This window comes from Arachis ipaensis, chromosome B7 (genome assembly GCF_059453495.1).
Source record: "Arachis ipaensis isolate K30076 ecotype BB chromosome B7, ASM5945349v1, whole genome shotgun sequence".
Classification (NCBI taxonomy): domain Eukaryota; kingdom Viridiplantae; phylum Streptophyta; class Magnoliopsida; order Fabales; family Fabaceae; genus Arachis; species Arachis ipaensis.
The window spans coordinates 39,310,265-39,322,046 of record NC_142442.1 but is presented as its reverse complement, the minus strand read 5'-3'; the positions used below and the strand labels follow the sequence as shown (position 1 = coordinate 39,322,046).

At 37.3% G+C, this 11,782-nt stretch overlaps 1 pseudogene; it reads left to right on the top strand.

Moving 5' to 3' along the window:
• Positions 1-434: 434 nt before the first annotated feature.
• LOC148550906 (uncharacterized) lies at positions 435-1,063 on the top strand (annotated as a pseudogene).
• The last annotated feature ends 10,719 nt before the right edge of the window (positions 1,064-11,782 follow it).

Genomic DNA, 11,782 nt, shown 5'->3' with positions numbered 1-11,782 from the left:
TTTTTTTTTAATTTAGTTGATGCACTCTTGGGAGTTTTACATTCTTATGATCTATGTTATTTTCATGAATTATTTTAAAGTTGTGAGTAGTATAGCTAAGTCTAGAATTTGTTGTTGCTTTGATGATCTATGTTGTTGTGTGTTAAACTATTTTTGATAATCGTGTATTTTTTTTAATGTAGGAAGAGATTTACAAATCATACGGTAACTCGTGACATTACGAAAGATTTGTTAAGTAGGATGCCTTCTCCAGCACCAAGATGGCAGGATTATTGTCCAAACATGAAGGACGAGTTGTTTAAAGGTTTCCTGGTAAAGTGATTATAATGTTGTTTCAATGTAATTTTAACAGATAATTGAATTGAGTAGTTACTAAGTCTTTCAATCTTTAAATTTAGGAAAAACATGAATTTGCATCAAATTATGATAAGGCTATGGCAAGAATTGTTTGAAATAGGACAATGCTTGATCGATATCCTGATATTTTGAAAAGAGCAAGGGAAAGAGCTTTTAAGGAGGCAAACTCAACTAGTATTGCTGACATTAAGGGTCATAGACCGAAAGCAATGAAAGTTGAAGTTTGAAATGGCTTAGTTGATCACTGGTTAGATTCAAAGTGGAAAAACAAGTATGTGGCTGGTCAAAAAAATAGGGCTGCTATGCCTGCTTATAAACTACACACTGCAGGGTCTATCAATTTTGGCGAACACAAGAGAAGAAAGGTATAAAGAAAAATATTGCCTATCTCAAATGATTTATGATAGTGTATTCTAATAAATGTTGTTACAGGAAGCTAAGTTGAAGCGTCGTGTATCTTTCCTTGAAGTATATGATGATGTTCATAAGAAAAAAAGTGGAGAATATGTTTCTGAAGTATCCAAGAAAATTATTGTAAGTGCCTTTAATTTTGTAGTCTAATTTACTTTCAGTTTTCTTAATAATATGTCCTTATTTTTCTAATATAGGATTATATAGAGAGACAATATCACAAAAATATGGAGAAAATTTATTAGATCAACCTGAAGTGTGGACAGAAGTTGCAGGAACCAATAAGAAAGGATGAGTTCATGGGTTAGGCTGCAGTCTAGATATTGGTATTCGTGATCATAGAGATGTGCCATTACCAGAGGATACATGTTTTTCTATAGTCAAACCAATTTCACAAGCTGACATCACTCAAGCTATTAAAGAAGCATTGCCTAGTGCTATAAATGAAGTGCTGCCTAGTATTGTAAATGAAGCTATACAGAATAATCTACTATCTCTCCTTTCTAAGATTCTAGGATTCCCCCAAGAAAAAGACCATTAGAGTGACTTTGTTGGCAATAATATTGATTAGATGGCTTATGTTAATGCATTTTGCTAGGCTTATCTTATTTAGGTAGTTAATTTGTTTGAGAGATAATTGATTGGTCAATTTATTTCATTTTCAAGTCTTATAGAAGTTAGCTTACTTTTATTGGTAGTTTACTTAGTTGATAAAAAATTATCTAGACTGATTTTTATAGTTACTGATATTGTTTGATTTAGCTTGTTTTGGTATTTTATTTGTGAAGTGTCTATGTTTTAGATGTTACATTAGACTTTTATTTTAATCAATATGTTGGGTTTGAATTTTTTTTAACATGTATAATTTTGATGAACTAATTTTATTTGTATGCATTATAATCTTTTAGTTCAATCCAAATAAAAAAATTTATAGTGACAAAATTGGAATCTTAATCAATATTCTAGAAAAATTAGTGAACATACTCGCTGTTGATGATGGTGACAAATTAAAGACTCTATTGCGACTGAAACATTTATGAGATATTTATCGATTTGTCACTAGTTTAAAAGAAAATTGCGATGACATTTTGCAATAGTATTGCAACTAATTGACTATATATTATTTCCTAACAAGTTAACGACTACTTCATAACTCTTCTTTCTCATTTAAAATAGTTTTGGTTTAGCAACAACATTCCCACAAATTTGAATACGGATTTTCAAAGATTAGCTATAGATTTGCTACAAAATGTAATAGATTTGCAATCATATTTGCGGACAACTTGTGACAAGTTAGGTTCGAAAAAATTCCTCGCTAATTAGCATCAACTAAACTTTCTATTTCGTCTACAAAGTTAGCTTGCATTTAGCGATGAGTCTGTTGCAGTAGAGTTTGTCGCTAATTAGCGACTACCATTTAGTCTATTTCTTCTATGGAATTAGCTCTTACTTTAGTGATGGATTTGTGACTATCTATTCGGTAACTAAAAAACTTTTCGATGAAATAGCGACTGTTGTATTTGCCTCACTGATCTGCAACTTGTAATTAGCGAGGAATGCATTAGTTGCTAGACGGTAGCTAATCTGTCACAAATTATCTATTGCGTCAGATTAGCGATGATTTTACCATGGTTCCGAAAACTGAACCGGACTGGCCGGTTCAACTGGAAAAACTGAGAACCGGTCACCTAACGGGTCCGGGTAAGGTCAGAAACCGTCTGGCAGAAAATCGGTGAAAAAACCGGTCGAACCGGCGGTTAACCGGTGAACCGGGAGAATCGGCTGGTTTTTTTACGGTTTATTGGTTTGAAAATATAATCCTAAACGGCATCGTTTTGCTCTTAAAAAAATAAAAAAAAAGGAAAAAAAATAAAACCCAACAAAGTAACAAACAGCACTACGTCTACGTCCCTACCCTTCTCTCTTCTCTCTCACTCTCACATTCAAATCCCTAACCCTATCAGAGCCCCCAGCCGCCGCTACCGTCAGCCCCCATTCGCCGCTACCATCAGCCCCCAGCCGCCGCCACTCTTCTCTTCCTCAACGTCTCTGTGCTCGTCGCGAAGTCACTCACCTCACCTCCTCAACCCTAATTTCCTCTTCTAACTTCCTCCAACAAACTCCACCGTCACTACCACAATTGACGCCGAATCGGAGCTTCTGTCAGCGAAACTGCCACCGTCGCGGATCGAAGCAGCTTCCAGCGGCGTCGTCATCTTGAACTCTGAACTCTGAAGCTTCTGGCATCGCGAACGTCTACTCAGCCCTGTTCTTCTCGCCGTCGCCAACGTGTTTGTTCCCCTCGCCGTCGCCAACGTGCTTGTTCCCCTTGCCGTCGCCAACGTGCTTGTTCTCCTTGCCGTCGTTCCAGTGCCTCCAGAAGCTTCCTTCCTCCAACAACAAGTTCACCTACAACTGCGACAACCACACCTTCAACTTCCTCGTCTATAATGGCTTCATTCGGTTTCTCTATTTTTCTCTCTAGATCTGTTTTCTCTGATTCAATTTTGTGTATATATGTATACATTTTTGTGTAAATTGTGTTGTTTTGAATTTGATTTGTTTTGTTTGAATGGTGCAGTACTGAAATTGATCTGGTTTTGAAACTTTAATTAAAATAAAAAAAAGAAACTGATGATCCTCTTCTAGCTCACTGTCACCACGGTCGTTCCTCCCTCGCCGTGTCTCCAGTAAGCCGCTGCTTCTTTAGTTTTAATTTCTAAGATTCTGGCTTCTGAGTTGATTTTTTGTACTAGATTTTGAATTGGGATTGTGTTCTGAGTTGGGTTGTTCTGAGTTGGGTTGTTCCTTAATGTGAGTCTGAATTTAATTTGAATTGTTTCACTTAGTTTTTCTGTTTCTGGATTTGGAGGTTGAGTTGTCTGTAACTCTGTATTCTGAGTTTTTGTTGTTGAAAAGCATTGAATTTGTTGAATCTAGTTAGGGTTTGGTTAGTTATAAGAGGCTTGTTGCATAATAAGAAATTTCATCAATGTATTATTCAATTGAATTGTATATTGGCAGCCCAAAAAGGGATAATTGAATTGTATAAGAGAATTGATGTTGAATAATTAGCCTTGGCTTGACAATGTTGCCTGCAAGATCTTTAATTTTTTGCAGCTTGAGTGGAAATTTTGCCTCAGTTAGTTGTTTTAAAGTTATCAATAAATTTAACTCAATCTAAATATTATCAATGAACTTTTCATCTTCAATTTTTATTATATCTTAAATTCTATTAAAATTTTTTTACTTAAAAATTCATGAATTTTAATGAATTTAAATATATAAAATTATATATTAAATTTTTAATAATTTTATTTAATATTTAATTAAATTGGTTGAACTCCGGTTGAACCACTGAAGCAGTGAACCAGTCACCTCACCGGTTCATTAATCGATCCGGTTCTCGCAACCTTGGATTTTACGACTCTTTTCGTGGTAGCTAATTGGCCATTTTCTTGTAGTGTTCTTCATCCTACGGATTAGAGTATATTGAAAAATAACACTAATATAAATTGAAGTTAAATCATTGGAATTAAAGCTTGAAATCCCTTTTCTCACAATTCTTTAATTATCTGGATTTAATGTGATACGTGACATATAATCGGATTATTTTTGGGTTCTTAGGGATTGTGTGACTTATAAATTATAATTTGGACTTAACCTTTTAATACAATTGATTGATCAAGAAAATGACAGTTAGTTGGGTTAGAAGATATTGAATTGCCAAGAAATTGAAATTCAGTCGCCTAGGGTTTGCCATGAACTAAGTCTTTGCATGATTAAGCTAGTTGGCAATGATTGATATGTCTTACTTGGCTTAATAGCAGTTTTATCGTTATTCTCAATTGTGTGACGATCAAACATATTTAGTTACCTTTGTTGTTTAAGCATCTCTACTTGATTTGGACAACAAGCATGTGTATGATTTAAAATAACCTTGGAAATAACCTAAACACCAGTCTCCTTCAATATATGTATATAAATTCTTGCAAGACAATTTAATCTAGCTAATGAATTTGTCTTCTCAGTAAGAGATATCTTGGATTTCCATTTTCGTTTTCTATTGCATGTAATTAATTTATTTTTGATTTCATTTCCCTTCCAATTTGTATTCCTTATTTTGGTAGCAAAATTTGCAACTTTAGCAAAATCTTTCAGCTTCTTCAAGTGTGTTGAAAGTCATCCCAACCTTTGGCACAAACTGCTTATCAACATCAAACTGCAATAACACAGAAAACTGGTCAATACAACATCATTGCAACAGCGAGATTATTCATATTTGAAATCAAAGAATTTCATAAACTCATTGCTAAATGAAAATCACATAAAACTAAACACACAGTCACTGATTCCATTTAGTACAGAAATTTAATATGGAAAATACCAAATTAATGACGCCATTCTTTATCTCTGGAAACACCGAAACTCTAATGAAACGTAACATAAACATATTTTCACAATCAAATTCAAAACAATTAAAAACTCATGGATTTCAATTAAATTCAAATCCTTAATCATCAACACTGATTTATTCTTTCAATCAAACCCCGTCAACTACATTCGATTAAAAAAAATCATCCAACTCGCCCTAGTTCAACGTATTCGAAGTTGCATCATCCAACTCGTCCTCGTTCAACACATTCAAAGTTGCATCATCCAACTCGTCCTCGGTTAATGCACTCGAACTTGCATCTACATTGTTTATTTGTTTATTCTCGATGTTTGACTTAAGAAACACGGCGAAACAATGATAAAAATCAAGAACGTAGAGAAAAAGAGCAAAAGATTTGAGAGCGTAGAGAAGAAAAGCAAAAAATTTGATAACGCAGAGAAGAAAAGCAAAAAATACGGAATGAAATCACGAAGCTAAGAACACAAAGAAAAAGAGCAAAAATCCGGAATGAAGTTACGAAGAAAACGTTAAAAATCAGTTAGTTAAGATTCCTTTTTTCTGTGGCATATGAATAAATGATAAACCACTATTTCATGATTTATATTGTGTTTTATTTGTGTGGTTTTATCATGATCTTTGCCCACTTATTCATTAAATAAGCATACATTTATATTTCCTTCCTAAAGATGTTTTATGGTTGAAAACTTGCTTCCTAGAGACTTTTAATTATGTATTTTATTTCTCCCTTATTCCATTCGATGCCGTGATCTGTGTGTTAAGTGTTTCAGACTTTATAGGGCATGAATGAGTTGGAGATTGGAAGGGAAGCCTGCAAAAATGGAAGGAACACAAGAAATTGAGGAGATGACCAGTGAGAAGCGACGCGGCCGCATGGATAACGCGACCGCACGGAAAAGAGCAATTTGCAGCGACGCGGCCGCATGGACGACGCGTCCGCGTGGCAAAGCAAAAACGCGAATGACGCGTCCGCATGAGCGACGCGATCGCGTGACGTGCACGATCTGCATAATCTGCAGAATTCGCTGGGGGCGATTTTGGACCCTATTTTGACCCAATTTTGGCCCAGAACGGCAGACTAGAGCCAGAGAACATGCAGAAACCAAGGACAACATTCATTCTACACAGTTTTAGTTTTTAGGTCTAGTTTTTACTCCTCCTCTAGGTTTTTCTCTCTACACATTCATAGTTCTTAGGATTTTAGTTTCTCTTACTTTTTTTTTGGCATTGGAACACTGAGAAGAGTTATTACCTCATCAAGACTTCATCATTCTAGTTCGTTTTCTTTACTTGGTTTACTCTTCCATGTTCTTTGCTTTGTTAATTTTACCATTGGAATATTCTTAAGATTATTTAATACAAGGATCACTTTTATTTTTAATCGACTATTTTAATTTTTATTTACAATGTCTTTCTTTAATTCCTTTTCATATGCTATGAATTTTACCTTTACAATGAGTGAGTAGTTCCCTAACTTGATGGGGAATTGATTGAAAGGAACCCTTGAGTTGGAAGGCTTGAAAGAAAAATTGTAATTGGGTTTATGGTCGGATTGCCTCCTAATCACTAACACCAATCCCTTTTAATTAAGTGGATTGCAACTTGTGAACGGACGTAGCATTCCAACTTGTTTGACTTTCCTTCACCTAGTGAAGGATAACTAAACAGGATAACCTTTAATTGTCAATTAATTCTGAGAGCATTCCAACAATAATAGGGATTTCAACTAATCAATTCCCAGTCAAAGCTTTTATTTACATTATTCAAATTCATCAATTTAATTTCCTATTTGCCCAATTCAAATCTTTTTGAAAACCTCTAATTAATAGAATAGCACACTTTTCTACAACTCATTGGGAGACGACCTGGGATTCATACTCCCAGTATTTTAAATTCAATTTTCTGTGACACCTTTCTAAATTGATAGGCAGATTTCTAGCGAATTAAGAACTATACTTGCAACGTATATATTTTAATAATTTTTAATTCACTAATTTCTGCCCGCATCAATTTTTGGCGCCGTTGCCGAGGAGTTGCAATAGAGTGCTAAAGTTATTAATTAGAATTTATTTATTTGCATTTTATTTTATTTTGCTACTATGAGCTGCCTGTTTCTTTCGTCAAATGACGCGTTCACTTCCTGATCCGTGCTTGCTAATATTCGATCCTGAAATTGAAAGGACTATTTCACGAATAAGGCGAGCTCGGCGTTGGTTAGTCCGCTCTGAGGGCGGATCTGAAAGTGAACTTGAGGAAGAAACCAACTCCCGTTCTACTGATTCGGTTGATTCACGTGCAGAAGACATGGCAGAACCTAGGAGAGTTACCATCCAGGAGGAAGGAGCCCTTAATTTTACAATGCAACCGTTTCAAGTGCATCACCTAGTGGTGGCTACAGATTTCGAAATAAAGACCGCACTGCTCAATTTGATGCCCAAGTTTCATGGCTTACCTGCTCAAGAGCCTATCAAGCACCTGAGAGATTTCCAGGCAGCCTGTTCTACTGTCAGGCGAGATGGTACAGATGAAACTTCAATTCTGCTGAAAGCTTTCCCGTTTTCTCTTGAGGAAAAAGCAAGAGAGTGGTACTACACTCAACCCCTAGCAAATGTATCCAACTGGGATACGCTCAGAAAAGAGTTTTTGGAGAAATTCTTTCCATCTGAAGTTACTGATAAACTGAGGAAAGACATTTCCACGATTGTTCAAGATGACAACGAGACTCTCTTTGAATACTGGGAGCACTTCAATAATCTTCTGGAAGTATGCCCCCACCACATGATTGACAAGATATTGTTACTCAGCTATATCACACAGGGTATGAGGCCCCAAGATAAGACCACATTGGAAAGTGCTAGCAATGGGTCTATGAAGAAGTACAAGACCACTGATGAGGCATGGCAATTGATCAGCGACTTAGCTGAATCTACTAGGAACCACAGACAGAACCAAGGCCGTTCAAAAGCCGTTGCAGAAGTATCCTCTAGCAGAGAGACTGCTGCTCTAACTCAGAGTATCTGTGAAATGACCAACTTGCTAAAGTAGATGCAATTGAATCAACAACAAGTTCAGCAAGCTCAACCTCCTTCACCACAGCAAAACCAACAGTTAGTCCCACAGAGAGTTTGCAAAATTTGTGCTGATTATAGCCATTATACTGATAAATGCCCGCAACTCCAACAGGAAGACAACATGGTGGCATCCACTCATAACTTCTATGATCGCCCCAACCAAGGGTACAATCAAGGTGGAAACAATAACCATGGATGGCAGGACAATTCTAACCAGAATTGGAGGGACAACAATAACAGAGGAGGCAGAGATAATCAGGGAAATCAGAGGTGGAATAATAACAACAACAGGCAGCAGAACCAACCTTACAGAGCACCTCACCTGAGGCAGTCCCAAGGACCACAGAATACCTAACAGTAGACCTCTCAATTTACTCACCCTTCTTCATCTCCTAATGAAGAGTTACTAAAATTTTTTGAGCAAAGTCAACAGACCATGGAAAATAACATTAATGCCATTCTGAATGGTCTGACCGCTACTTTGCAAGCTCTTGTCTCACAGATTGGATCAATGCAAAATTCCAGTAACCAACCTTCAAGTTCCACTGGAATTCCCTCTCAACCATTACCCAATTCGAAGGGGGGGCATTAATGCCGTCACCCTAAGGTCTGGAACCACACTGCAGGAGAGGAATCAGGAGGAGCCAAGCCCACCAGAACACGCCTCAGCTGAAGAGGTCATAGAAATAGAAGATGTTGAAGAGGAAGAGGACATACAGGACATAACTGAAAAAGAAGAAGCCCAACCACAGGAGGAAGTACCAAGAGGCGCAGACACTACAGAAAACACCACTCCCATTCCATTTCCACAACTTGCAAGGAAGCCCAGGAAGCAGCTGGAACCCGATCCCAAAATGGTAGAAATATTCAAAAAGGTTGAGGTAACCGTTCCTTTTTTTTATGTTATTCAACAAGTACCTAAATATGCAAAGTTTCTAAAAGATTTATGTATACATAAGGACAAAATTCATGAATTAGAAACTATTCCTTTAGGTAGTTCCATATCTGCTTTAATGGGAGCATTACCTGAGAAGTGTAGTGACCCAGGTCCTTGTATAGTTAGTTGTACTATTGGTGGAGTAGTAATTTATGATTGCATGTGTGATTTAGGAGTCTGTGTTAGTATAATGCCTTTGTCTATATATGATATTTTGAGGCTCCCTCCCTTAAAAAGGTCGGCAGTTCGTTTTGTGTTAGCAGATAAAAGCATTATTACAGTGGCTGGAGTTGCTGAAGATGTTTTAGTGAACATTAAAGGGCTTACATTTCCCACTGATTTTTATATCTTGGAGATGCCCCATAATGACTCAGATAAGCCATCATCAATCCTACTTGGAAGACCATTCCTGAAGACATCAAAATTCAAATTGGATGCTTTTTCAGGAACATACTCTTTTGAAATAGATGGCCGAATAGTAATCTTCAATCTTAATGGAGTCATAAACAACCCTCCAGAAGATCATTCTATCTTCCAGTGTGATCTCATAGATGAAACTGTAGCTGAAATTCACAAGGAAGAGTTAGAAGAGAAGCACATTGGACAAGGTCCAAGTGTGGGGACCCTCTTGACTGACAATGAGGACACCTCAGCATTTTCACAAGCTCTAGACAATCCAGAGCCTACCCATGATCAGAAGTTGGAATTAAAACCTCTTCCTTCACATCTCAAATATGCTTATCTTGAAGATGAGCAGAAGTTTCCAGTTATCATTGCAAGGGAACTTACTTCTCAACAGGAAGAGTAGCTACCTGATGTACTGAGGAGGCACAAGAAGGCGATTGGGTGAAGTTTGGCAGACATAGTAGGCATCAACCCTCAAGTATGTGAGCACAGAATATTTTTAGAAGAGGGAGCAAGACCTGTCCGTCAACCCCAAAGAAGATTGAATCCCACTATCTTGGAAGTTGTCAAAAAGGAAGTGACCAGACTATTGGAAGCAGGTATCATCTATCCCATTTCAGACAGTGAATGGGTTAGCCCAGTACAAGTGGTGCCCAAGAAGTCTGGAGTCACTACAGTGAAGAATGAGCATGGAGAGCTCATAGCAACTAGAGTTCAGAATGCTTGGAGAGTCTGCATTGATTACAGGCGTCTCAACCAAGCTACCCGTAAGGATCACTACCCACTTCCATTCATTGATCAAATGCTGGATCGCCTGTCAGGTAAATCACATTATTGCTTTTTAGATGGTTACACAGGTTATTTTCAGATTCATATAGCTCTTGAGGTTCAGGAAAAGACCACTTTTACATGTCCTTTTGGGACTTATGCTTACAAGAGAATGCCCTTTGGCTTGTGCAATGCACCAGCTACTTTCCAAAGGTGTATGATGAGTCTTTTCTCTGATCTTATTGAGGACTGTATGGAGGTTTTTATGGATGATTTTAGCGTTTATGGTGATTCTTTTAGCCTTTGCTTAGATGGATTATCTAGAGTATTAGATAGATGAGTTAATACAAACCTTGTATTGAATTTTGAAAAATGTCATTTTATGGTAAAACAAGGGATTGTATTAGGACATGTGGTATCTAATAATGGCATTTCTGTAGACCCAGCAAAGGTGAGTGTTATTTCTAGTTTACCTTACCCCTCTTCTGTGAGGGAAGTCCGTTCGTTCCTTGGCCATGTAGGTTTTTACTGGAGATTTATTAAGGACTTTAGTAAGGTAGCACTTCCCTTATCCAGATTACTACAGAAGGATATTGAGTTTGAGTTCAGTAAAGATTGCAAGCAAGCGTTTGATAAGCTGAAGGCCGCCCTAACTCAAGCTCCAATTGTGAGAGGACCAGACTGGAGCCAGCCGTTTGAAATCATGTGCGATGCTTCCAACCATGCAGTAGGAGCAGTGCTGGCTCAGTGCGAAGGTAACGATCCTTTTGTTATTGCTTACGCGTCTAAGACTTTAGACGCTGCCCAGTCCAATTATACTACTACTGAAAAAGAGCTTCTTGCTATTATTTTTGCTCTGGATAAATTCCAAGCTTATTTACTTGGTACTAGAGTAGTAGTGTATTCGGACCATGCAGCTTTAAAGTATCTATTATCTAAAAAGGAGTCCAAACCAAGGCTTATACGTTGGATACTGCTATTACAAGAATTTGATTTAGAAATAAAGGATAGGAGTGGTAACCAGAATTTAGTGGCAGACCACTTGAGTCGCTTTGAGCACATTAAGGATGATTCTGCTCCTATAGACGATAATTTTCCATTTGATAACCTGCAAGCAGTATCTGAGGTATCTCCCTGGTATGCACCTGTAGCTAATTATCTAGTTAGCCGCACATTTCCTCCTAACTTTTCTAAGCATCAAAGAGACAAGCTGAAAAGCGAGTCTAAATATTATATATGGGATGACCCATATTTATGGAGATGTGGCGCTGATCAGGTAATTAGACGGTGTGTGCCTCAATCAGAATTCCAGTCCATCTTAGAGGCCTGTCACTCATCTGAGAGTGGAGGACATTTTGGCCCTCAAAGAACTGCTAGAAAAATCTTGGACTGTGGATTTTGGTGGCCTACTCTTTTTAG